The sequence below is a fragment of the Thunnus thynnus genome, chromosome 16 (genome assembly GCF_963924715.1).
Source record: "Thunnus thynnus chromosome 16, fThuThy2.1, whole genome shotgun sequence".
Classification (NCBI taxonomy): Eukaryota; Metazoa; Chordata; class Actinopteri; order Scombriformes; family Scombridae; genus Thunnus; species Thunnus thynnus.
In genome coordinates, this window is record NC_089532.1 from 30284124 (window position 1) to 30311464 (window position 27341).

Genomic DNA, 27341 nt, shown 5'->3' on the forward strand with positions numbered 1-27341 from the left:
GAGACCAGAGGGGTGTTCCATCAAGCTGGCTAAAGGAAAAGCCTGGTTTATTTCAATAAGCCTCGCTAATTTAAATGAGAGCTCCGTTCCATCACTGCAGCTTGATGATTCCCAGCTCAGTAACCATGGTAACTTATTCAGCAGGACTAGCCTGCTCTGTGGAAGGATACCTGTCAGGCTTAATTTAGCTGTGTGTCAAAGAATTGACACAGACTCCCAAAAGACGGTTCCATCAAGTGTCTTTTCACACTTGCATCACTTGTCTGTTTGGAAACATAACATAGAATAACTGTGAGGGACTTTTACAAAAATACTTCAGTTAATCCCCATTTTATTCATGGTCACTTCTGTGTTGGAGTGAACCCTTTTATTAAAGCTTAGCATTTATAATTTAAGAAATAAATGTGTGCCAGTGTTGTTTTGAAGTTATTTATTTATTCATTCATTCATTTTGTTCAAGCTGTGAAGACAAAATGAAAACTAAATAAAGTCCAAACCATGACCCTCTGTTGTGTTTAAATGTCTAAACCCAGTTGAACACCTATGACAGATTTTGGACTGACATGCTAAGACAGTGCTCTCCACCACCATCATCAAAACACCAAATGAGGGAATATCATTTTGAAGAATGGTGTTCATCCCTCTAGAACAGTTCCAGAGACTTGTAGAATCAATGCCAAGGCTGAGAAAAATGCCCCCTAAAGCATAACAGAGCCACCAGATCCCCTCACTGTAAGGGTCAAGCATTCAGACCTGTACCAGTTTTTCCTTTAATTTGTCACCCATCTGTATGCATGTATGTATGTATTAGGGATGGGCCCGAATCCAAATACGTTAATAGTGTTTTTTTTTATGAACATTTATTTTGCACAGATATCTTAAAAATGAATTGTTTTCAAAAAGAAAAAGAAAAACATGTCAAATACCAGTGCACAGTTTGGTTTTATCACTATCTCAGTCTCTCTCCTCTGCTCTGCTGTTACATGTATCAGCAGGTCTCAACAAGGGGAGTCACAACCACCTGCTACATGACGCACATTTCCAAATTTGGACATCACTCCTGGACTTGGGGGTGTTCCCCAGAGATGAAGCTGAGTTACTGACAGGTGTGAAGTGCTCTCAGGGGGCTCTCCATAACCTGTTGTTTCCGTTCTCCTTTCCACAAAGTTAGCAATAGGTGATAAATGAAAAGTGCAAAGCAGTAGTTCTTCCCTACATGTTACAGACTGTGCTGTCTGTGTTGTGGGTGTATAAATACCTACAGGTCTGTCTTCACAACTGCAATCAGCAAAGTTTTAACTCAGCTCTGTATGATCTGGGAGACTCCAGTTTGAGACCTGGTGTGGGGACCTCCTTCATAAGATGGTTTATTCATAAACATTTATTTTAACACACTAATATCCTAAAATGAAAAGTGTAATAAAAACAAAAACTGGATATTTATGCCTATTTCCACTTTTATTTGAATACAAATACAAATATAAATGATTGCTGCCCCAACAAATATAGATACAAATAGAAATACTGGGCCCTCTGCACATACCAAGTATGTATGTATGTATGTACTGTATGTGGGTCAGTATGCATGTGTTTGTGTCTGTATGTGTGTATTTTGCTCCCTTTCACTTCCATTGTAAAAAAATAAATAAAAAGCTTAAAATCTTAAAAAGTATAGTAAGTTATGAAAAAAAAAATAGCAGCAATGTCCTGAACAAGCTGAATATTTGGACATATGAACAGTTTTTGTAGATGAAAGCATGTAGGAGTAGTTAATGGTCAAAAAACATATAGAAGAATAATAAATAAAGAAATAATAATAAAGAGCGAAGATAATACGACTGTAGTCTGTGAGAGCTGTAGTACAGCTCTCACAGACTACCTATAAAAGGGGGCTAAGGTTGCTTCACTCTTCACCCAGTAGAGCTGTGATACAGCTCTCTCACAATAATAAAGAGTGAAGATAAAATAGTGTGCAATTAAAACAAACAAGCCATGGTATGAATGTGAACACAATAAAACTACTTAAAACCAAGTCAGCACTTTCTTTTCAGTCATTGTTTCATTTCAAATCATATATGCCAGAGCCAAAACAATCTAAGTCAGTCACTGTCTAAATGATGGACTCTACTCTACTCTCTACTTACCTGCTGCTAGTTTCCCCCTGGCTGTTTCCCGTTTATCATGATGCAGTCAGAGAGTGATGTTATGCATTAGCCTACAAGTGGAGGTCCCACACCTGTCAAATAGGGACACATGGCATGTATTATACTATAACATTTCTTTACTTTGTAGCCTGCATGCACACACACATTTGTAAATACAAAGACCACACACGAGCTTAATGAATCAAAAATGCAGATCAAAACACCTCTAAACCTTACATATATGACTGAATATGGTCCAGTTAACTCACTTCTACCATAAATGTGACATTTCACACAGACTTAGGTGAGCAAATATTCAAATGAGGTGCAAAACAGTTGATAATAATAAACAAGTAACATTAGCATACAACAGCAATTTGTTAGCTACAACAGCTAGTATTGATAATCTTCTTAAGTTAAAAGTTAGCTATGCTGGTTTCCAGGTAAATAATTTAAACAGTGTTTGGTTGGAGAGGTTAACTCGATAAAGTCATGCACACAACAAGACCAAAAACATAAAACTTGAACTTTCTTAAATGACTGCAGTGGCTCAGTGCATCTTGGTAACACGCTGCATTTAATTTGATAATCCCTGGGGCTGGTTCCGCCACCTCTGCTTCCTTTTACATAGTTTCATCTCCAAAGTGTGTAAAAGTAAATTTTATGTAGCTCTCCTTAAATTGACTGGTGCAGCCAACACACTTCAACTGGCAACTGACAACTTTTACTTTAAAGGCGAACTGTCTCTGTCTCCAGCTCTCGACTTCCTTTTTCAATTTTCATTGTACAAGTTGGATAATGGAACAAGCTGACACTTTGGCGTGCTGTATTGCATTGCATGTCTTAGGACAATGAAATTAGGAAATCCCAAAAATGGGATTTTTCATCATACAGCGTGAACAACTACAGATGAATTATTCTTCATGCAAAGACCTTGTGGCTCTTACCATCGGTTGTATCGGTTATGATAACAATGCATTCACTGTAGTACCTGCTGAGATCTAATTGTAGCAATGGTGCCATGTTCTGAGATCTCAGAAATGATCAAGCCAGAGCTATGAAAATAAAACAAGTTGTAATTAAATTGCAGTTTAGAGGTCTAGATTTCATATAACCATTGTTTCAGCAGTATATCAATTATTATTTCAACAAGAAGCAGGTTCTATGATCCTGGACATATTTCTTAGCACTATTCATTGGAAGCGCCAGAGTTTTCCCTGTGAATTCTTATAAAACAAGGCAGTAAAAGGACCGAGTGCTGAGAAGCACAGAGATGACTGCATTGTTATTCCATGGGGTGTCATTACAAACTACATCAAATCAGACACAAACACAGAGGCAAATGAGTCATAGTTTAAGCAAACAAACAGGTGTGATACTATAAAGTCTTCCCTTGAATAAAAACAGCAGCAGGACCACAAGCTGAGACCCTCAGTCAAGTTAAACCATGACCTCAGACAAAGAAAAATTTCACATATTGAGTCACTTAACCACAATGTTGCTGTCATAAACACAAACACAGGGTTTCAGTCGACAAACCACATGTGTCCATCTTGCAGTTAGCTATCCAAACAACGGCAAGAGAAGTGAGGAATTTTTCATGATGTCACTGAAAAGGGCATTTTATAACAGGAATAAACACTTGTTCTTTGTCATTATCTATGAAACAGCTTTGGCTCTGGTAAATTAATTATGACCCCAAACAAGGCTGAAGAGCTGATCACAATTCACAAAGAAACCTTGATTAAAACTGTGCAGCTGACAAGCCCCAAGGCCTGAAACATACCCTAGACTAGTATCTGAATTCATGCATTGATGCCTTTGAAAATGTGCCGCCAGAACTTCTTAACATGATGCAGCAACGGGCAACAACAGGATTAAGCATTCCTAAACAACAAAATAAGTTGATAGCATTCTAAAACAACCAATTTGACATTTGAGATATGAGTGTTTTCTAATTTCCACCTATGTTTAAGGCTTGGGTAGGTTTAGGCAAGTACTACTTGGTTAAGGTTAGGTTCAGACTATATTGTTGTCATTGTTTAAGTTATAGGTAGGTGAGGGGGAGAAGGGTTAGAAATCAGTATTGACTACAAGGTACAACATACAAAATACAAGCCTCTGATGTCAAACTCAAATGTTTTCCACCCTAGCCTTCTCCCTAAAGGGCAACACACACACATATTGACTGCATTTTAAAGCACAGATCATTGACATGTGTCATCACAGGTTGACAAGCGTCAGGAGAGGGCTTCTGGTGTTTTTACATCTTCTGGGTGTCCCAGGCGCATACTCCAGCACTTGGGCTAATTTTGACAAGTATAAACTTGTGTGTCCGCACTGTCCTATTTCCCAGTCCCGACATGTCAACTCTCCAGAAAAGCAGCAGTTTTATCACATATGCTTTCTGGATCAGCAGATTCTGTCAACCATAGCTTCACTTCTTCTTCTGACTTTCTGGCAGGTTTGGTGTGTGTTATGAGAGTCAATTTACATTTACATTTAAACCTTTGCCATATTTTTTCTGTTTGGGCTGCTGTTACTGTTGTTTGGTCAGTAGCATGCTGTCTTATCCTGATAATCAGACTGGACTGCTATTTCCTTTCACTTCATTCATTCACTTTGACATTGTGTTTATGTGATCCAATTTTTGTTGGGAGGTGGGTAATTTCTCTAGTTTGTCCTAACTAATCTGGAGTCATGTATCCATAATGCTGATCATTTTCAGTCAAAATGGAGGCCACAGTAGTGGTTTCTAGGAGCAGATGACTTTATGTTTTTCACATTGATCAAAGAAATTTGTCAATCTAACCTGTTAATCTGTGTTGATGTCATCCATAATTGTTGCCATTCTTCTTTTGCTATTTTTCAATGATGTAGTCAGGAGGCAGTCTTGCTGTGAAGGAAGATAACATCACGTTTCTGAGTCCTGCCTAAGTTCTCAATGGTCAATTGTTTCTTCAACTGGGGAAAACACCACAACAGCATATTTATTTGCACCTCTGACCAAATTAGAGAAGTGGTCAGCAATTCAGGGGTCTGGAACCAACTTAAAGCTATCTGTCACTGTTTTGTTTTTTAAACTTACATTGAGTGACTACAGTAAAAATGTTCAAATTCTACACTTAGGGGCTTTAAAGAAAGTTTTACAGTCACAGTTGGCATGTTTGGCAACTCTAAGCTCCACATCTGGATACATTGCAAATTCCAGGTTTTGCCTGCTTTCTGTTGAAGGTTCAAAGTTGCATGTGTTACAAATATATACTCAACCATCCTTCAGGCACTGGAATAGTTACAGACTATTTAGTCTCATCACATTTGAAGAGGTAGTGTATACTTTATCTGTAGTCTTAATGTTTTTTCTGTAGAACCTAATGGTTTCTACCATTTGTAGTTTGCTACCCCATAAGCATTCCTCCCTCTCATTGATACTACCACCACAGGACTTGAAAACAGATGCAGTCATAAAGGCATTTATTAGTCCTTGCTTTAATGTGAAGGTTGCACCTGCTAGCCTGCTAGCCTAATGTGATCCCTCCCCTGCTTTGTGTGAGAGGGCTCCTGGCGTTTTAACACCTTCTGGGAGTCCCAGGTGCATACTTCAGCACTAGGCCTAATTTTTCCTATCCATGTGTGTTTTTTTTCATTTCATTCAAAACAGCAGAGAACAACAAGAAAATTGTAGAGTGAAAGAAGTAATGGACATACAGTACATGCAAGTTCCATGCTAGAAAATGTTCAATCACTTTTAGGACATGACTAAATGCTTCTCAGTTTTCTTTTTTGTTACTTTACTGCAACTTAATACAATGGAATAGTGTGTTGCTCAGTAAAGCTTTTATGTTTTCAGTACCATTCTAAAGACCTAGTATCATCTCATAAACACTCTAAAGCCCAGTCCCTGTTGCTGTGCTCGATGTAGTCCATAACATGAATGTTTTTACTATAACCCATTATATGAAACAATAAACTAATTATTTTTTCTCTTTGCTTTTTTTTTGCTTAGAGACAGAATTATGTCGGAGTTAAAAATGTAAAGTTTGTCTTGAGGGTGGCATGAGAGTAAAGCTCATGAGTGTCCAAACTGGAAAACGGCACCTTCTAGGACAGCGGTTCCCAAACTTTGTCTATGGCACCCCTTCAAAGGAAAATTTTTGTCACGGCACCCAGAGCCACCTAACTCCCAATGTAAAATGCATATATGTAAACAAATGCTCGGTTTTAACTATTTTATTTTATACTAGGGCCTATTATATCAACAGTTAAATTATTATATCATAAGTTAAATAATATAGGCCCATTCTCAATCACTCAGAATAAAAGCCAACAGGTGCTGTGAACCTTTACATTTATATAATATTTAACTTGAAATAAACAATTAATGCAATTAAATCAAATGTGTTAAATATATTTCTTTCCTTTTTTTAGTTAAAATGAGCTTATATTTAAGATGTACAAGGACAAGCAAACAAAAAGAAAAAAATGTTGCAGGTATTTAATGGGACATGTGAGCTAGGGATATGCAGACAGTCCAGTATTGGTATTTGTATTTGTATTTGCTGAGGCAGCAAAATTATTTGTATTTGTATTTGTATTCGAATAAAAGTGGAAAGGGGGTTAAAAATCCTGTAAAATGTCACAATATGTGTTCATGAATAAATTACCTTACAAAGGAGGTTCCCACACCGGGTCTCAAACTGGAGTCTCTCAGATCATAGACGACTGCACCGACTACTGAGCTAAAACTTAACTCATCACGTCATTGCAGATACACCTCTACCTATTTATACACCCATAACACAGACACAGCACACTGTGTAATGTGTAGGGAAGAACTTCAAAGGCAATTCTTGCTTTGAACTTTTCATTTATTGCCTATTTTTTACAACCTAACTTTGTGGAAAGGAGAGAGGGAACAACAGGTTATGGAGAGCCCCTTGGGAGCACTTTGCATGTGTCAGTAGCTCAGCTTTATCTCTGGGAAACACCCTCAACTCCGGGAGTAATGTCCAAATTAGGAAATGTGCATCATGTAGCAGGTGGATGTGTCTCCCCCTCAGACCAGCTCATAGACGTAACAGTGGAGCAGAGGACAGAGACTGAGATAGCGATGTAACCGACCTGCGTGGTGGTATTTGACATGTTTTTTTTTTTTCTTCCCGAAAAACATAATTTTTAAAATATTTGTATGAAACAAATATTCATAAAAAACCCACTATTTGTGCTTTGCCAAATAATGTATTTGTTTTCAGGCACACCCCTAATGTGAGCTGTTGTTGATGAGGAGAACCTGCATGTCATGTATTGTTTACACCTCCATAATAATCAAACTTTAAGCCAATTTGATTTTTGAAAATGTAATTTTCAGCTAATTTGAAAAAATGATAACAATGTAGCTGTAAAACAGACTATTTTGTGGCTATGGTAAAAGAGCTGGTTAATACAACTGTTTTCATTACAGGTAGGCTATTACGTAACGGTATGATGACCTAATAACAATACAGGCTGAATATGAACATGGCTTTTGAAACTGTAGAAATAATCACATCCCTCCTTACATATTAGACTTACTTCCAGCCAGGCACTTCCAGTCATTGGCTAGCTAGCTCTCTTTTTACAGCAGCAGCTAACACAACAACTCTTCGGACGACCACAACTTTTGTTAGCTGAATGTGGATGTTAGGCACCTTATAACCTTCATCCCCCTCTTAAGAACAAGATCATCATCCGAGAAAGAGATCAGCAGCCGCAGTTAACTGATGTTTGAATGGCTAACTCTTAAAAGTGACTTAGTCTCAGTTGGTGTCCCTATATATCATTTTATATATCATCTTACATAAAAACTTGTCCAGCAAACTGTCTTTAAGTTAAGTTATACTGTATATTGCTCATCACTGCTAGCACAGGGCATTTGTAAAATCTGGGACCAATATATGCAATATGATTATTTGAATGACCACTACTACAGGCATTGCACTTGAAAAATGTAGGAGACATTAGCTTCTTGTGTCTTAACTCTGGGTATGTTTTATGTTTTATGCTAAACAGGTTGTGGTCTTATGTAGTCTTATGTTTGGCAGATGACAGGCACAGTGATGCAGAGGTTGACTAGACTGTTCCACTGTCAGTGTCACAAAAGCATAAAGATGTTGACACTCAGTGGGAGGTTCAGGCGCTGATGTATCACAGCTACACATGAGGAGAAAAGAAGAAACTTGAATGCGACAGGGAAACAGTGTGGTGGTTAAGAACTCATTGCCGATGCCATCCTGCAGAATGATGCTAGCTCTGTGTTGTACACAGGCCTTTCTCTCAATGTCTTCTTTAATTATGTTAAATATCTGCAGTAGTTCTACAAAGCAAACTCTAAGATGCACATAATGGATTGAATATTGATGACCATGATGAAGCTGAAGTTGAATCTACTCCAGTTTGATCTTGCAGAATGCTTTGCTGTGTACCGGGGGTAGTGAGCAGGATCCTCTCCTACTGGATAGACACAATGGGGGAGCACATGAGGATCTACATTCCATTGCTGCTATGGGAGACAATCCAGAGCAGGATGCCTCAGTGCTTCAGGGAGACATTCCCCAAGACCACTGGCATTATCGACTACACTGAGAACACGCTGCAAAAACCACATAATCTTGACTCCAGAGGCTTGTCATACAGCCATTATTATTCCAGCAATACGTATTAATTAGGTATTTAGTTGCGATTGCCCTATTACTATTGTGGGCTTGTTATGTTCATTTCTCCTGCTGATGGAGGCAGATGTAGCAACAAGTTCATGACTCAAGAGTCTGGCTTCCTCAAGTACCTGCGTCCTGGTGATGAAGTGATGGCAGACAGAGGCTTTACTATCAGAGATTTGCTGAAAGAAGGGCAGTTGTCTGACAAGGATGTTACTGGCACAAGGAGGATTACAAATGTGTGCATACATGTGGAAAGAGTTATCAGGAGGTTCAACGTAGGTTCAAAATAATCTCCCAGACTGTACCTATCAACCTGGTACACAAAGTGGACAAAATCCTCCGAATCTGTGCAGTGCTTGTGAACATGCAGGGTGAGAACATCCATTAGGATGCTGATGGAGGATGGCAGTTCACATTTTCAGAAGATCCTGGATACTTGTAAATATTTACTAATTTGCCCTTCTGAGTGGACCTGCTTACACAGCCCACAGTGCCTTGATTGTACTATCATTTGTACATATTTTGATTTTTAATTGTTTTGTGTTTTTCATTTCAATTGCTAATATTTGTTGTATTTACTAATATATTTAGGGAGTGGATTTGCTCATAAACTGAACCATATTTAAAATTATTAAAAATTAAAATTATTATATTATATTATATTATATTATATTTATAATTATTATTGTACGTACATAAACTGGCGAGAAGATTTATTAAACTCATGGAATTTGTTTACCTAGAAGGTGATTACAATTATTCGCTATTAAAATGGCAAAACATCACTAAATTAAAACAAAATTTAATTCATATGGCATTTAATTAAGCCATGGAAGTTATATGTAGAAGTTCACTACAATTACTATTAAATGTAAAACATCACTTAATGTATACAACTGAAGCACAAGCAATAAAAATAAAAAAATAAAAAACACCAAGGAACTAGCATTATGTGGGATCAATCAATCAATTATCAATCAATTTTTATTTATATAGCGCCAAATCACAACAAAAGTCATCTCAAGGCACTTTTCACATAGAGCAGGTCAAGACCGTATCAATATCCCCATGAGCAAGCACTTGGCGACAGCGGTAAGGAAAAACTCCCCTTTAACAGGTAGAAACCTCAAGCAGAACCCGGCTCTTGGTGGGTGGCCATCTGCTTTGACCGGTTGGGTTGAGAGAGAGAAAGAGAGAGGGAAAGGGGGGGGGGTGACAGGAGAGCAACAATCACAACAAGCATAAGCATCAATAGACAGGGAAGGATGCCAACAGGACTGTGAAGGACCGCAAGGCTCGGCCCGGAACCCCGGGTTTCCTGTGAGATGAGAAAGCACAAAAAAACTCCAGAGAGGAAGCAAAGTTAGTGACATTGATGTTACATGAATGCATACAGATGGAGAGGAGGAGGAGGAGAGAGGAGCTCAGTGCATCATGGGAAGTCCCCCAGCAGTCTAGGCATATAGCAGCATAACTAAGGGCTGATCCAAGGCGAGCCTGGTTGGCCCTAACTATAAGCTTTATCAAAAAGGAAAGTTTTAAGCCTACTCTTAAACATAGAGAGGGTGTCTGCACCCCGGACCAAATCTGGAAGATGGTTCCACAGGAGAGGAGCCTGATAGCTGAAGGCTCTGCCTCCCATTCTACTTTTAAAGACTGTAGGAACCACCAGTAAGCCTGCATTCTGGGAGCGCAGTGTTCTAGTGGGATAATACGGTACTATGAGCTCTTTAAGATATGATGGTGCCTGACCATTAAGGGCTTTGTAAGTTAGGAGAAGAATTTTGAATTCTATTCTAGATTTTACAGGAAGCCAATGTAGCGAAGCTAAAATGGGAAAAATGTAATCTCTTTTTCTAGTTTAAGTCAGTACACATGCAGCTGCATTCTGGACCAGCTGGAGAGTCTTTAGAGACTTGTTAGGGCAGCCTGATAATAAGGAATTGCAATAATCCAGTCTAGAGGTAACAAATGCATGGACTAGTTTTTCTGCATCTTTTTGGGACAGGATGTGCCTGATTTTTCTGATATTACGTAAGTGAAAAAAGGCAGTCCTTGAGATTTGATTTATGTGGGAGTTAAAGGACATATTCTGGTCAAAAATAACTCCCAGATTCCTTACAGTGGTGCTGTACAGATAAAACTTCAGTTTTATCTGAGTTTAGTAGTAGAAAATTGCAGGTCATCCAGGTCTTTATGTCCTTAAGGCATGCTTGGAGTTTGGTTAACTGATTGGTTTCATCAGGCTTCATTGATAAATATAATTGGGTATCATCTGCATAACAGTGAAAATTTATGGAGTGTTTCCTAATAATATTATTCCTAAAGGAAGCATATACAAGGTGAATAGAATTGGTCCAACCTTGTGGAACTCTGTGTCTAACTTTTGCCTTCACGGAGGATTCATCATTAACATGTACAAACTGAAATCAGTCTGATAAATAGGACTTAAACCAGCTTAATGCAGTTCCTTTGATGCCAATTAAATGTTCCAGTCTCTGCAAAAGGATTTGATGGTCAATTGTGTCGAATGCGGCACTAAGATCTAACAGGACAAGTATAGAGACAAATCCTTTGTCCGATGCTTTCTCAAGGATCTTAGGGAGAAATGGAAGGTTAGATATAAGGTCTATAATTGGCTAAAATGCCTGAATCAAGAGTAGGCTTCTTAAGAAGAGGTTTAATTACAGCTACTTTAAAGGACTGTGGTACATAGCCTGTTACTAAAGACAGATTGATCATATCTAGTAAAGACGTGCTAACTAAGGGTAAGGCTTCCTTAAGCAACCTAGTTGGGATGGGGTCTAAGAGACGATGGTTTAGCTGAACAAATCATTGAAGTTAGTTCAGAAAAGTCAACTGGAGAAAAACAGTCCAAATATATGTCAGGATTTACAGCTGTTTCATCAGCTGGATCAGCTAACAGTTAATCAAGTTATTGGTACACAATATGAAAGACACTGGCAAGCTGTCGTCTGACATTCAAACAATGACAATGACTGACAATCAACTACCACAATAGGGAGACGATTTGTACAAAGGTGGAGAGTTCTATATAGCAGGTTTAACGCTTATATACTATTCAGGTCAAATTTGACCTGTTTTTACATTTGAGAACAGTAAAAACACCCTGAACACAGTGTTCTTTTAGCCTGATAATTTTATGAATTTTCCTTAAGTGAATCAGACTATACAGAAACAGAAATATTTCAACATCTATCTATGTTTTTGTGCAGCTGATACTCATTTTCTTATGTAGATGTGTATTATGGGTTAAATTTGACCCAAAAAAATTACCATTCAAAAATGTTTTTGCTTTATTTATATCTAAAATCATTATGGCTGTTTTAGGTAACACAGGACCATAATATAATGTGATTGTGAATGTTTTCTCTTCATAAACAAATAGCAAAACCTAAAGAATACATTTTCTCTGCTCTCTGAAAGCTTAATTAAGGGTTAATCACCCATTTATTAATTACTTATATATTTATTTATGACATTTATTATTGATGTATTTATGAATTAAAAATAGATTTGTTAAGAAAATTGGTATAGAGACTAATGGAAGGATACTGTGAAGGGCCAGAATATGAACAGTATGTAAGGGTTAAGATTAGAACTTGAGCCTAGTTACATGTATGTACATATTTATGGCACAGAGTGAGTCTGCCTGACAGGAACTCATTTACAATCCTAAAATAGAAGACTTGAGTTTAGGTAGAATTTGTGAAAAAAACTCAAATCAAACGGCAAAGCAATTATAACTTTCTCAGATGGAGCCCAGACAAGCAGCTTGCATTTCTCTAGTCCTGTACAAAACATACTTAGTTGGACTTGAAGGTAGTAACCACGGGATCCATTTGGTTGCAGAGGCACTCTGTATTTTAGTGACCTCCTCCAAGCTGGCACATTTATCATCTCATAATTTAACAGACATATTGTAAAACAGCATGCATTTCTGGCACTGCATGTCAATGCCATGTACACTATGAGTCTGCTGGAGCTGTGTGGGCACTGCTGGTATTTGGTCTGGTTCAGCAGAGATGCATTTGTGCAGAAGGCTGCCCACTGGAACATGGGCCACTTCTAAGCTCATCTTCAGTGCTTCATGTGAGCTGTAGGCAGGGGTTGGTGGTAGAAATGGGGAAATGGGCAGTATAATCTCAGGGATGTCAGCACTTGCCATGTGGTGCTTGAAGCATATTTTTTAAACACATTTTTGGGACTAGTGTTGTGTCCCTGAGTTCCAGTGGTGCTGCTCATCCGTGCAGGACAATCCAGTCAGACCTTTAGACACAACAAACTGCAACTTTAACAAGGTTTAAAAAGAACAGTCATACATTTTTAAGGTATTACATTCCTTGTTGTACAATGTTTAGATAGAAAAGATGGACAGTTCTGTTTAGATTAACAACTTTCTTTTTAAATTTACCTTGATGATGTACTTACCCCAGTTGTCATTCGGGATTAGCCTGGTATACTAAGAGAATTAGCACTAAAACACAGAAATTGACAGTGGTTGCTGAATACAACCACAGCCGAATACTTATGTAGTCTTAATGAGTCATTACTATTCTTCACAAATTACTGATGAAGCTTGGAAATCTACACATGTAGATTATGTATATACATACACACATATGTATGTATATGTATGTACATACATATGTATGTATATGTATGTACATACATATGTATGTAATCTACAAATGGAAATAAAAATACATATTACGAAGAAAATGTGGTGTACTGACAGAATATTACCTTTACTCATACTTGAATGACCTTACTTACCTTTACCCAAGCAGTGTCAATGAACAAGAAATTACACTCTTACTTATCTGAAAAAGGTGCACATTCTGTTGATTCAAAAATAAAAACGTTAGTCATTCACAAAATTTCATCTCACAAATTCCTTAGAAACTAATGTTTTCATCAACTCATTAGCACTCATGTACAAACAGTACAAATAAACTAGAAAATTCTGCAATTTCTAAAGAAATTGTGTGTGAGAGCCACAAACTGCCAGATGCAGCCGCTGCTACTGCCGGCTGCTGCCACTGATGTTATTGCCACTGTCCCTGCAAATTTCTGCTTCAGCAGCAATTATTTAAAATTTTGTAGCACCACCTACAGGTGAAATTGTATCAAATACCACAGACTTGTTCAGCATCCCCATCTGTACAATTTTGCTGAATTTGTTACCATGGAATGTTAGTAATTATTAAGTTCCATATCTCTTAAATATATGTTGGTGTTTCAATAATGGCCACAAGGTGAGGCTATTGGTGCCATGTTTCAATATGTCATGCACACTGACATGGAGAATTTGTGCACCAAGTTTCATTTCATTAAAGACAACAAAACTGTGGAATATCATGTTATAATATTACAGTAGTGCCCCCTGTGGGTAAAATTGTATCAAATTGGACACAATGGTGCACTGTCATTGTATGTACAAAATTACCAAATTTGGTATCGATCTGAATTAGCATTGAAGAGTTATGGCTCGTTGAATGCATCAGGCCACACCTTCAAAGGTTTGTTAACCAATTACAGACAAACGGTAAGTGATACCAAAAAACAAACATATGAGCTCTGTTCGGAGTCAGCTAAATATGATATGCACAAAGTTTGGTGAAAATTGGATGAAAAATGTGCCAAATAAGCAAAAAAATGCATTTATGAAAAAATTCGAAATGACAGAATTTATTTTAGGAGCAAATGGGCATGGCCTATATCAGTCTACTTTGTACCATCCAAGGAATACACTATGCGAAAATTGTTTGGATAGGCCTTACAATTTATGAGTTATAAGCCAAAATGTAAAACACATAATAACTGACCACATGGTGGTGCTAGGTAGGTTCTATTTTTAAATATGTGAAGCAGTTCCACATGGGTCAAGTTTAAACACTTAAGCACTTTTAGTTTTTGAGATATGAACTTTCAAACATTGCTCCCTTAGACTTTCCATTATAAATTTTAATGCTTTAAAAAAAATATATAAAATCACTGGAATACGTTAGAGATGAGAATAGCATACATCTCCTTATGGAGATGTACATTTTGACATTGAAACAAAGTTGATACGACAAATTGTGTGGGACTGGTTAGACGCCAAAAAACGGCGAAATACATAACTAGAAAATGCAATTTCTGTAGAAATTGCATGTGATTGCTGAAAGCGGATTTAGATTGCATAACTGGAAGCTGAAGAGTATTGAAAAATCTACCAAGATTAAAATCAGCACTGGGTGGAATTGAACTTAAACCCTCATGTTTGTAAGACAGAGATGCTATGCACTGAGCTAACATGTCACACAGCAATGTCAGGCCAGATTCTGGTGTTTACTCTGTCAATTGCATGAAATTGACAGAAAAGCATTCTCATTAAGCAGATTGACATCAGCTGTGGAATCCTGCATCCTTCAACTCTCCTGAGTTCTGCCCTAAGCAAGGCTCGAACTCACAGTCTTTGGATCTAAAAGGAGTTGAGAAGTGAAATGAACTTAAACCACTGGACTACTAAGACATTCTCTGCAGCACAGGAAAAGATGTATTTAACAAGCATATCAATCCACATTTTAGGTAATAATGTTAAAGTAAGTTAGAGTGGAATTGAATTATGGTACAGGATAAAGATGTGAAGCAACTTTGTACATGAGAGCAATATCACGTGGAGCACTGCAGTGAGCGGGTATCAAACACACAACCTTCTCATCTAAGGGGAAGCTGATCAGGAGAACAGTGTTCTAAACCACTGAGCCAACAGACATTACAAAAATGAGAGGGACAAATCTCCATTTTGATGATGAAAATGTATTTGTCTCAAACTAGAGCTTGAAGCCCAGAGATTTGTACATCATTAGTGAAAGCAAGACTAGTTTAACATAAGAATGAATATGTGTAAAAAGTGTTTGAAGGAAGAGAGAATCTGTAAGTTTAAGAAACTGGAGTGAGAGGAGACACACATCCTGCAGACTGTATTGCAGTCAATGAGAACATGACAGGGACTCTCTATCAATTAAGGTTCAGATCTCAAAAACGTCCTATGTGAAATGTATTTACATTTTGAGAGAGAGGTGGCTTGTGGCAATATACTGAGGCAAGATATGTGCTTGAGGAGTTAAAACTGTGGAAGTGATAGCTGTTTAGAATTTTTTTTCTGGTCTAAAATTATCTGTGCTCTCCACTGTGTCTGATCACATGACCAACTGGTGAGACCTGGCAAAGTCTGAAAAACTTCTGACTTTGGGCTTAATTGCTGAAAAACTACAAAAGATATCACTAAACAATCTGATAACTTTGAAAGTTCAAAGTTTTGTGAACATTTTACAGTTTGAATGGCATCTGTATGATAAGGGACGTCCGAGCAGTTGAGTGTCAAACTGACCAAGGTTCCAACTCAGTTGGACGGTTTGTCCCATAGACTGCCATTATAAATTTTAATGTTTTAAAAAATTATATAAAATCGCTGAAACATGTTACATTTCAGAAAAATACAAGCACACATCTGCTGAATGAGTTGCACAGATTGACAGTTGAATGGTTTTTATAGCACAAAGTATGCAGCAGTTGAAACGTGGCGAAAAACGTACGGAAGACGGAAAAATAAGAATAAAGAGTAAGAAGAACAATGAGTGATTGCTTTCAGCAATCACACAATAAAGAGCAAAGGTAACATAGTGCTTTACAGCTCCCACACAATAATCATCACATGGATGCAACAGCTACTATGTTATGGCTCTGAATAGACAATTCATCAGACTACCTTCCTTATGATTGCCACTGCATGGCTGCAGGACTTCCCCTGACCCGCGACACAGGAGCACCCATCCTTCTCAATCGTGCCAGTTGATGTGGTAAGGACCAAGGGAGTGAACATCAGCTTTCATAAATACCAAGTCCTCAATGTTGTGCATTATTACCTTGCCAACATTCCCACTGTGGAGGTATTGATAAGCATCTGTGCTTTTGTAGTTGCGCGTTGTAGACTCATCCACCCCAAGAGACATCACAAAATAGTTAAAAATGTCCTCGCATGTAATATAAGTCCACTTCTCCATGTCATCCTCCCACCTGTTAATAGTTTGAGAGTGTGGCACCAACCTGCCATGTCATTGGCAGTTAGTTAACATTAGTTGGCTAAAGCAATCAAACGGAAGTGCCGCACAAAAACAAAAGTTCAACCAACTGTCTACCTCCTCATTCCAAAATAAGGTGGATAGACTACAGTGTCAACACACACACACACACACACACACATCTCCTGGTAAATTTCTAGGTAACATTATTTCTGTGGCACATGCACTCGCTTTTTTTTTCATCATGCCATGGTCTGCTCCTCTCATTATGGTTATGGGTTTGGCTGCAATAACAATTATGAATACAGTACTATGAAAAGTCACATTTAAGTTAATTCACAATTTCAACTTTCCACGTCCACCCTAGTCGGTTTACCTTTGCAAAAGAGTTAAAAGAACTGTCCCCACTGGAGGAACCAGCAAGGCGGAGTGAGGAGGGGGAACGAGAGGGATAAAATCACTGGACTTCATGTTGGGAGAGACAGTAGATATCTCTAAACAACAGAGGCTGATAATGGACTTGATGGGAGAGATAAAAGAACTACAGAAACAAAATGCTGAAAATGACAAAAAAATCACCCTCTTGGAGTGCCAAATGTAAGACTTGGAGCAGTATACTCGCATGAATGACATAATAATCAGTGGTCTGGATACCAATCCCCAGTCTTATGCAAGGGTTGCAGCACCGCACAAGAGGGAGCACAATGAGTTTGAACAGGAAACACTGGAGGAACAGGTGACTGCTTTCTTTGACAGCAAGGGCATTTCTGTAGACAGCAAGGACAATGTGAACGAAATACAAGAGCCATCCATTTGCATTGCAAACAGTCAACCCACACAGTTCTTTGCACATAAAGAGTGAACCTTCACACTTAAGGTTTCAAAACTAGAGAACCCTCTCCTCTCTTTCTCTTTTTCACCTCCAGCTGCTGAAGGAACAGCTCTCAGCTCCTCTTCCTCCTCACAGCTCTCTTGTTTGGCCTGCTCACAGCAGACACACACAGAACTCCTTTCTTTACGGCAGAAGACATGAGAGCCTGCCTAAGACTCAGAAATGGTAAGAAAAGGTATCTAGTATCTAGTGCAGCTACCCCACAAGTCTGCTGGCTAATTTAACAAGTACAGGAGCCACAAAACAGAGTTAGCTTGCCGCTAATTTTACAACAAGGAGTGACCTGGGCCTTCTGACCTGCACGACTGGAGAAGCGTCTACCCAGCAATGCCTGCATTTCATCAGCTTTGGAGCCCAAACCTTCTCAGCCTGTCCACGGATTTACCAGCTAAGAAGCAGCATACCTCAAAGCATCTCTGTCTTCATGGACTGGTAACAACTGGGCATAGCCTAGCAACATATAGTATAGCATAGCACCACTAAGCAAGACTGTTTAACGTAACAATGTACTGTACACGTATTGATTTGGCTAATGTTATTCAGTGAACTATTGTTGTGATGTCCTTTTTGTTCATAGTCAGGTTATTGTATAGCCACACCGCTAATGGTAAATGGACTGTACTTTCTAGTCTTCCAACCACTCAAAGCGCTTTTTACACTACGAATCACATTCACCCATTCACACACATTCATACGCTGAATGGGTACAGGGGCTACCATGCAAGGTCCCAACCTGCCCATCAGAGGAAGCTAAGCATTCACACACATTCATACACTGATGGCACAGCCATCAGGAGCAATTTTTTGGGGTTAAGTATCTTTCCCAAGGACACATCGGCATGTGGACTGGAGGAGCCGGGAATCGAACCGCCGATCTTCCGATTAGTGGACGACCCGCTCTACCTCCTGAGCCACAGCCGCCCCTAGGTTAATGTTAGCATGTTAACAAATGTTACATCCAGTAACTAGGCCTTGCATGCAACTAAACTCTTCCTAACCTGGTACCTTTAGCCTACACCGATTGGCCTTAAACAGAGAACCACACAGTTAAGAGGTTTAAAACCCATTTTTGCAAACTTTGGTTCAGGCAGCACATGTGGTTCAAGACACCAAGACGCCATTGTCCTCCACACACACACACACACACACATACACACACAAACACACATACGCTTGTATATAAGTACACTTAGCTAGATTAATATTGTGTGTTTTTCTTTTTACCTTTTTGTTAAATAAATGCTTTTGGATATACCTGTTGTCTCTTTTAATGTTGCACAAGAATGAGTTTTGCCAACCTCTGCTCTGCAGAGAACTCCAAAATCCTTCAACCTTTACTAGTTATTGATATTGTAATTTTGTTTATAGTTATTAAGTTAATTGTTAAGCAAAGTTCCAAATTGATAGAATAGTACACTTTGAGACTGAATTGGCTATCTTTTTCCCTGACTCCAGGGTGGTGCCCCGTTATTATTAATTCTTATTAATAATTTTATTGATTTTAATAATTAATAATTATCTTGATAATCATTAATTATCACTGATAGCCAAATTTGTAGCCAAGGCCCAACACATCCATAGCCCATCATGGCATTTAGACTACTGAAAAAACTACACAATACTACCACATGAAATATGCTAAAAAAATACAAATTCAAGTCAGTTCAATTCAATTTTATTTATATAGCACCAAATCACAACAAAAGTCATCTCAGAACACTTTTCACATAAAGCAGGTCTAGACCATACTCTTTAATTTACCCAACAATTCCCCCATGAGCAAGCACTTGGCAACAGCAGTGAGGAAAAACTCCACTTTAACGGGTAGAAACCTCAAGCAGAATCCAGCTCTAGGTGGGCAGCCATCTGCTTTGACCAGTTGGGTAGAAAGAGAAAGAGAAGGGGGGGGGGGGGTGACAGGAGAGCAACAATCACAACAAGCATAAGCATCAATAGACAGGGAAGGATGCCAACAGGACTGTGAAGGACCGCAAGGCTCGGCCCGGAACCCCGGGTTTCCTGTGAGATGAGAAAGCACAAAAAAACTCCAGAGAGGAAGCAAAGTTAGTGACATTGATGTTACATGAATGCATACAGATGGAGAGGAGGAGGAGGAGAGAGGAGCTCAGTGCATCATGGGAAGTCCCCCAGCAGTCTAGGCATATAGCAGCATAACTAAGGGCTGGTCCAAGGCAAGCTTGGTCAGCCCTAACTATAAGCTTTATCAAAAAGGAAAGTTTTAAGTCTGCTCTTAAACATAGAGAGGGTGTCTGCCCCCCCGGACTGAATCTGGAAGATGGTTCCACAGGAGAGGAGCCTGACAGCTGAAGGCTCTGCCTTGTGTGTGTGTGGTAATAGGGTACTATGAGCTCTTTAAGATATGATGGTGCCTGACCATTAACAGCTTTGTAGGTAAGGAGAAGGATTCTAAATTCAATTCTAGATTTTACTGGAAGCCAATGCAGCGAAGCTAAGATGGGAGAAATATGATCTTTTTTTCTAGTTTTTAGTACACGTGCAGCTGCATTCTGGACCAGCTGGAGAGTCTTTAGAGACTTGATAGGGCAGCCTGATAATAAGGAATTGCAATAATCCAGCCTGGAAGTAACAAATGCATGGACTATTTTTTCTGCATCTTTTTGAGAGAGGATGTGCCTGAGTTTTGCAATATTACGTAAGTGAAAAAAGACAGTCCTTGAGATTTTTTTTATGTGGGAGTTAAAGGACATATTCTGATCAAAAATAACTCCCAGATTCCTTACAGTGGTGCTGGAGGCCAGGGTAAAGCCATCTAGAGTCGCTATATCATTAGATAATGTGTTTCTAAGGTGTATAGGGCCAAGCACAATGACTCCAGTTTTGTCTGAGTTCAGTAGCAGAAAATTTCTTGTCTTTATGTCCTTAAGGCATGCTTGGAGTTTAGTTAACTGACTGGTATCACCTGGCTTCATAGATATATATATTTGGGTGTCATCTGCATTGCAATGAAAACTAATGGAGTGTTTCTGAATAATTTTACCTAAAGGAAGCATATACCAGGTGAATAGTATCAGTCCAAGTACAGAACCTTGTGGAACTCCGTGTCTAACTTTTGCCTTCATGGAGGATTCATCGTTAACATGTACAAACTGAAATCAATCTGATAAATAGGACTTAAATCAGCTTAATGCAGCTCTTTAATGCCAATTAAATTTTCTGGTCTCTGTAATAGGATTTGATGATCAATTGTGTCGAATGCAGTGCTAAGATCTAACAAGACAAGCACACAGAGAAGTCCCTTGTCTGATGCAGCTAGGAGGTCATTTGTGACTTTCACCAGCGCTGTTTCTGTGCTATGATGCGCTCTAAATCCTGACTGACAGTCCTCAAAGAAACTATTTTTATGTAGAAAATAACTGACTAACAACTGCTTTCTCGAGGATCTTAGACAGAAATGGAAGATTAGATATAGGTCTATAGTTGGCTAAGACGCCTGGATCAAGAGTAGGCTTCTTAAGAAGAGGTTTAATTACAGCTACTTTAAAGGACTGTGGTACATAGCCTGTTACTAAAGACAGATTGATCATATCTATTAAGGAAGTGCTAATTAAGGGAGACTTCCTATAGCAGCCTAGTTGGGATGGGGTCTAAGAGACAGGTTGCTGGTTTGGATGAAGAAATCGTTGAAGTTAATTCAGAAAGGTCAATGGGAGAAAAGCAGTCTAAATATATATCAGCTTTAACAGCTGCTTCTAAGGTTCCTGTGCTTGAGGATAAATTGGTGCCTGTTGAGGGCAGAGGTGATGAATTTTGTCTCTAATAGTTAGAATTTTATCATTAAAGAAGGTCATGAAGTCATTACTACCGAGAGCCACTGGGATACATGGATCAGTAGAGTTATGACTCCTTGTCAGCGTGGCCAAAGTGCTGAGAAGAAACCTAGGGCTGTTTTTATTCTCCTCTATTAATGATGAATAATAGGCAGCTCTGGCATGACAGAGAGCTTTCCTATATGTTTTAAGACTATCCTGCCAGACTAAGCAAGATTCTTCTAGTTTGGTGGAATACCAGTTCCTTTCCGATTTTTGCAATATTTGCTTTAATTTGTGGGTTTGGGAGTTAAACAAACAAACCAAAGCTGATCTTAAAGCACTGAACTTACCTTTAGAAGAGCTGAATTCGTCTTGGAAGTGAATCTCCTCATAACTATCACCTTCCACTCATTTCGGCACTTTCAGTTTCAGTTTCAGTGCCATTATCACACTTGGCATGGCCTCCAAAATGTTGTGCTGCCTTAGAAGCAGTTTTAGAAGTGTCCACTTTTCCTCTGTTGCCTGGTCCATCTCAGTTTGAATGAACTGTTTCTCCACAACAAACTCAAATTCCACAACAGTCATATTTATTAAGTCCAGGAATGGTTTCATTACTTTTGTGTCCAGAAAAGTGCCATGTTCTGGATCGAGAGCAGCAAGCACCTTTGTAAACACTGTTATGCTTACTGAAACACATGTTCATCTCCTGTAGCACATTCTATCACACTGAAGTATACTCTCCTCCGCTCTGTTTTGTTTTTGTCTTTGGAGTCTGTTGTTGGTTCAACAATATAACCGTCAAGCATCCTGATTTCTGTTTATCTCCTTTTTGGTGCAGGGATTACTGTGGCATTGGTGGCAGTATCCCATAACTGTCATAGCTCTTCTTCACAGTGCAGCTTGTGTACACATTCTGTTGCACTTGACACAAGTTTCAGACCATTGGCAGGTCTGTCTCTGCTCCCTGAAGTTGCTTATTAGGGGGATCCAGTAGCAAGAGAATATGGTGCACAAGATGTGAAATAAACATAAATCTTGGTTCACACAATTCTTTCAGTAGCCCAGCTGCCTCCATCATTATTTCAGGGCCAGAGAAATGATGTTGTTAAAGGATGTAATGACAACTGACAAAGTGGCCAAATGACCAGTCCATCTATGACTGAGCAAATGAAAAATCCTATAATTTGTTCTGTGCATGAACAACAACAAAGTGCAGCTGGTGATTAAGGCAATGTAGGTATGGTATTTCTCTTTTAAGTTTATCTTGCAAGATCTTCTGAACACCACCATGCTTGCCAAACATGACGGAGGTTCTGTCATAATCGACTCAGTATCTTGGATGTGCTGAGTCCTGCTTTTGTGAGTTCAGTGATTATGGTGTTGGTCAACGTTTTGGCATACCCTGCATCCACACAAGCCATGGAGAGCAGATGCTGACTTCTTTGGTTTCTTCAGAGACAAAAAGGAACAACTACAGATAGATTCTCCATGCCAAGACTATATATATATACTGGTATTCTATACCAAGACTCTCCTATTTTGTTGACTATTGCATCATTGACATCACTATTCATAATGCCGATCAACTTGTTCTGCACATCATGGCATGCGTACATCGCATTATGTGGGATAGTTCGCAATTTTTTGGCCAACTCACTGTCCTTTTTGATGGTGTAATCAAATAAAGACAAAAAGTCCACTTCCTTCATCTGCAAGCTCCTGAAATGCATCACATTTTCCTCTAAGAGTCAACTGATTAGATACTAGAAATTCAATTACATCAATAACAGACAAAATATAGTATCTATTATTTTTCAGCTGGTCTGAATTCACAAACAATATTTCTTTCCCTGTTTCACATCTTGATTCCTGTTCCTTCCACAGAGACTGACAGATGAGATGGTCCTTGGAGGTGGTGTGCTTGGGGAAGCCTCTGTTGGACTCCATGGCATGATTCCAGTTACAGTAGCCCTTAAGGTGCCGCCACCCGAAATTTTTGGCACAGATATCAGAATGTGGTGTCAGCTTTGACTGAAAATATTCTAGCCAGTTTCTGCCATGAAACCACAAGTTCATGAATGAATGCTTTTTCCCCTGAAACACACAGCTTGGGTATTTTTCTAATTTAACCTGTCCAGGGCTGTCTGTGCCATGGCCATCTGGTGGTTCAGTTGGGACTGGAGTTCTCACCGAAGTGCTTTTTTTTTTTACATTCTGTGAAGTGGGGTCAAAGTGGTCTAGGTTTCTTTGTTTGATGCAAATCTTCAACTCAATTATACCACAGAAATAAAATTAAACACAAATTAATGTACAACCAAAACTGAAGTAAATTAGAAATTAGGAAGTGTTCCCCCATTTCTGTGATTTTTTGGGTGGGCCTTAAATGGTGGCTCAATGACATAGATGGAATATTAGTATGACCCCTCCCAACACTGGAGGAGGGAATACACATTTGGGTAGAGACTTTAAAATCAAGTGACGTCTGGGAACAACCCCTTGATCAACAATATGCCAACTGTGTGTCTTTCCTGCCTTTTGACCCCTGCTGATTTGACCTTTTTGATCCTGTCTGAATGCAGCACCCCCTCCTGTTTCTGCCCTGGATTTCATCTGTCTGGGAGCCCCACCACCCCCTTACTAAGTTGACCCTTGATCTTATCTGTCACACTGTAAGGTCTGAATGCAAACGCTTCCTTCCTTCCTTCCGTCCTTTTGATCTGATCACAATTCCTTTACCCACAACTGTATTTACATAAGGTCTAATTGCCACCCCTTAGCCCACTGTATAACTGTCCCTCTGCCCTCTGCTCTGGGTCAGTCTACTGTCTCAGACATGCTCTGTGTCAATAAACTCATCATATTCTGGAATAGCTAATAAAACCACATCACTACAGCCAACTCTGAACAAGGACTTGGGTGATTTTCAACAAATGGTGCCATGACCGGGATGGCAACATACTTCCACAGGAGACTCCTTTTCCAGACCAAAGACACACCAGTGACCTCACAATCCAAAATTACACTAGAGGTAAGGGTCCTCTTGAAAACTCAATTATTGGTATTGTGTGTTGTGGGAGGTCTGTGAAGCTGGAGTCCCAAAGAAGTTGATGCCATCCTCATTTTTAAGTAAGTTTGCTGTGTGGTTGTGAATGGGGGGGTTAATGAAAAGGTTACTCTGTGAGATGTTTAGGAATTCTTGTATTTCATATCCTAGGAATTTGACTTTGTTGTGAGGTTGCTTGCTTCTTCCTAGCCTTAGAATCCGACTCACTCTTCAAAAGGTTTAACATCTCAGGTAACATAGGAAAAGAGAAAATGGCCAATGAGAAATAGATTCTAGGTATGATCGGTCCACAGTGTATGGAACACTGAAAAAAAAGTCTGGTTGGGAACTAGTGCGAAATAGGCCTATGCAGGATTGGTAGGAAGAAGTAGAGAGATTCGTTCTCCCAGGGATGACTCACTCTCCCAATGCTTAGGGATATATTTCATTTTTGTAAGGATCTGATTTGCTCTCCTTACACAAACAGAAAGGACTTGTATCCTCTGAGTAGAATGTTAATTGGAAGGATCAGAAAGTGAATCGTGGACAAAAGCAAGTGTAAATGAAAGTTTTTGGAAGGGATTTTACAGAAAAACAATGGGAAGTTATTTTAGCAGAGGGTTGGAGAAAAAGTTGACCGGTCCTGTAAAATACATGTATGATAGTTGGTACCACGATCCTAAAATTTGTTGCAACACAAAAAAAAGAAAATGTGATAAACAAAAAAAAATTTGGAAAACAAATGTTGAGGTAACAACATTTACAACAAATACGAGAAAAATGTGGTAAAGAAACTAGAAAGAAATGAGCCACAAATGTAAAATCCTACACAACTGAAAGTCTGCTTAATTCCACAAATATGAAAGAAAAAAAAACACAACGCAGACTTAAACTAGTACAACAACTAGAAAGAAATAACACAACGCAGAGTGAAACTAGAGCAACAACTAGAACAAAATAACATGACGCAAAATCTAACACAAAACAACACTTCGCAGAAAAATTGGATAAGTGTTCCCGAAGCACCAAAACAAACATGAATGATTAAATCGAAAGATTTAATCCCATATTACTGGGTTTTGTTGATGTTTGTCACTTCATCTGTGTCTTTGTCTGTAATTGTTGTGGAACATGCTTTATTTTTTTGTAACCCCCTAGGTTATTTTGTTCATAAACCCTAGGATGTTTCCCATGTGTCTATGAGTATGGTTTCATAACATGTAATGTAGTACTTCAATGTTTAAGTATTTACATCGGAGGTAGGATGCTTTACTGATGACAGTGAATGCAGCATAAAAAGTTTGGTTGAATGTACAATGTTGACACATGTTTGACACGCATGAGGTATTAAGACCTAGTCTGCTTGTTTTTTGCACAGCCCATATCGCCGTTTGTTGTAATCGCTCTCAGTTTATTCAATCAAGGGGCAATGTCAAGTTCTGTAGCTAGTGATTGGCTGGGGGCAGGACAACAACAACAGAGGGTGAGGCAAGTGTGTGTGCGAGTGCTTTGTTTTGTCTCGTTTTTGTATGCTGTCCATGGATGTATAATAAAAGCTGGATAGGGCACTGCCGCTCAGCCTTGCAGCCAATTTTTCCCAGTGGCCACTCGCGGTATTGCAGCGACAAATCCCTCTGCGGCCCACAAAGGATTTTCCCCATAGACCACCATTGTAAAAGAGACGTCTGTAAAACTGTTGACAGGACCCCTCAAACTGCAAACAACGTCAATTATGACTCTTTCTATTATGAACTTTTGATCTATGGAGGTTTTATGTTTGTAAAACTTTCCTCGAGGCGAGAAAAGCAATTTAAAAATCTGTGACGTCATCACAATGTAAAGTCTATGGGCCAAGTGGAAGCTCGCAAGCGGGGCCAACGGGGGAAACACTACTGCGCATATTAAGTGGGCCACACAACGCAGAAATAAACCCGGAAGCTAGAAACTTTTTTTGGCATATGCGCCAAGCGAGCAATTCCTATAGGACTGAATGGGCACCATTTTTGGTCCGGTATCCAGCTCTTATAATACATCCATGATGCTGTCCTGGTGAGAAGATGGAGAGGAGCTCCCGAAGTTCATCGTGCACTTTGGACTATTATTGCTGTCAATTTGCTACAATAAAGACAGTATTGAAATTGTGAAACACAGTGAGTTGCTGCCGCTGCTATTTTTTAGTTATATGCAGTGTTTTTGTTTAAGTTCAGTGTGAGCTCTTTGGCTAAGCTAACAGGTAAACTACAGCCGAGTTAATGCATATGGACTTTGGATTTAATTAGCTTTGGCACTAACCTCCAGCTAGCTGCTTAATGGACATCGTCAGCCCGACGACGGACGAGAGGAAACCAGACAGCGCACTGGGTGACCAGGCCAGTGCTCAGTTGCACCTCTGGTAATGCGGGAAGAGAGACTTTCATCATCCACAGTCGAGGACTGGGTGTGAGGAGCCACCATTTCAGTTCATCACGGACTGTGGTAAATGGGACTTCTGGGTGGTGAGTAACCCATTGTCATAGATGGTCATGTTTGGCGGCCGTCATCTGAAATGTGGCCCAATGCACACCTGCCATGATCAGGCCTGCTCTGGGGGTTAAATTAGATGACTTTGCTGGCCGTATTTTGTTTTGAATAGAGGTGGGCCCACCAGTATTTTGTTTGCACTTCTATATTGTTGAATTCTTTGGAG

The 27341-nt window shown here is 39.2% G+C and overlaps 1 long non-coding RNA gene across 1 annotated transcript in view; it reads left to right on the plus strand.

Moving 5' to 3' along the window:
- Positions 1 to 694: 694 nt before the first annotated feature.
- Positions 695 to 27341, plus strand: part of LOC137199226 (uncharacterized) — a 348155-nt gene continuing 321508 nt past the window's right edge. The window contains exon 1 of the long non-coding RNA XR_010931752.1: positions 695 to 788. This is a non-coding gene — a long non-coding RNA (uncharacterized lncRNA). The remainder of the gene's footprint in view (positions 789 to 27341) is intronic.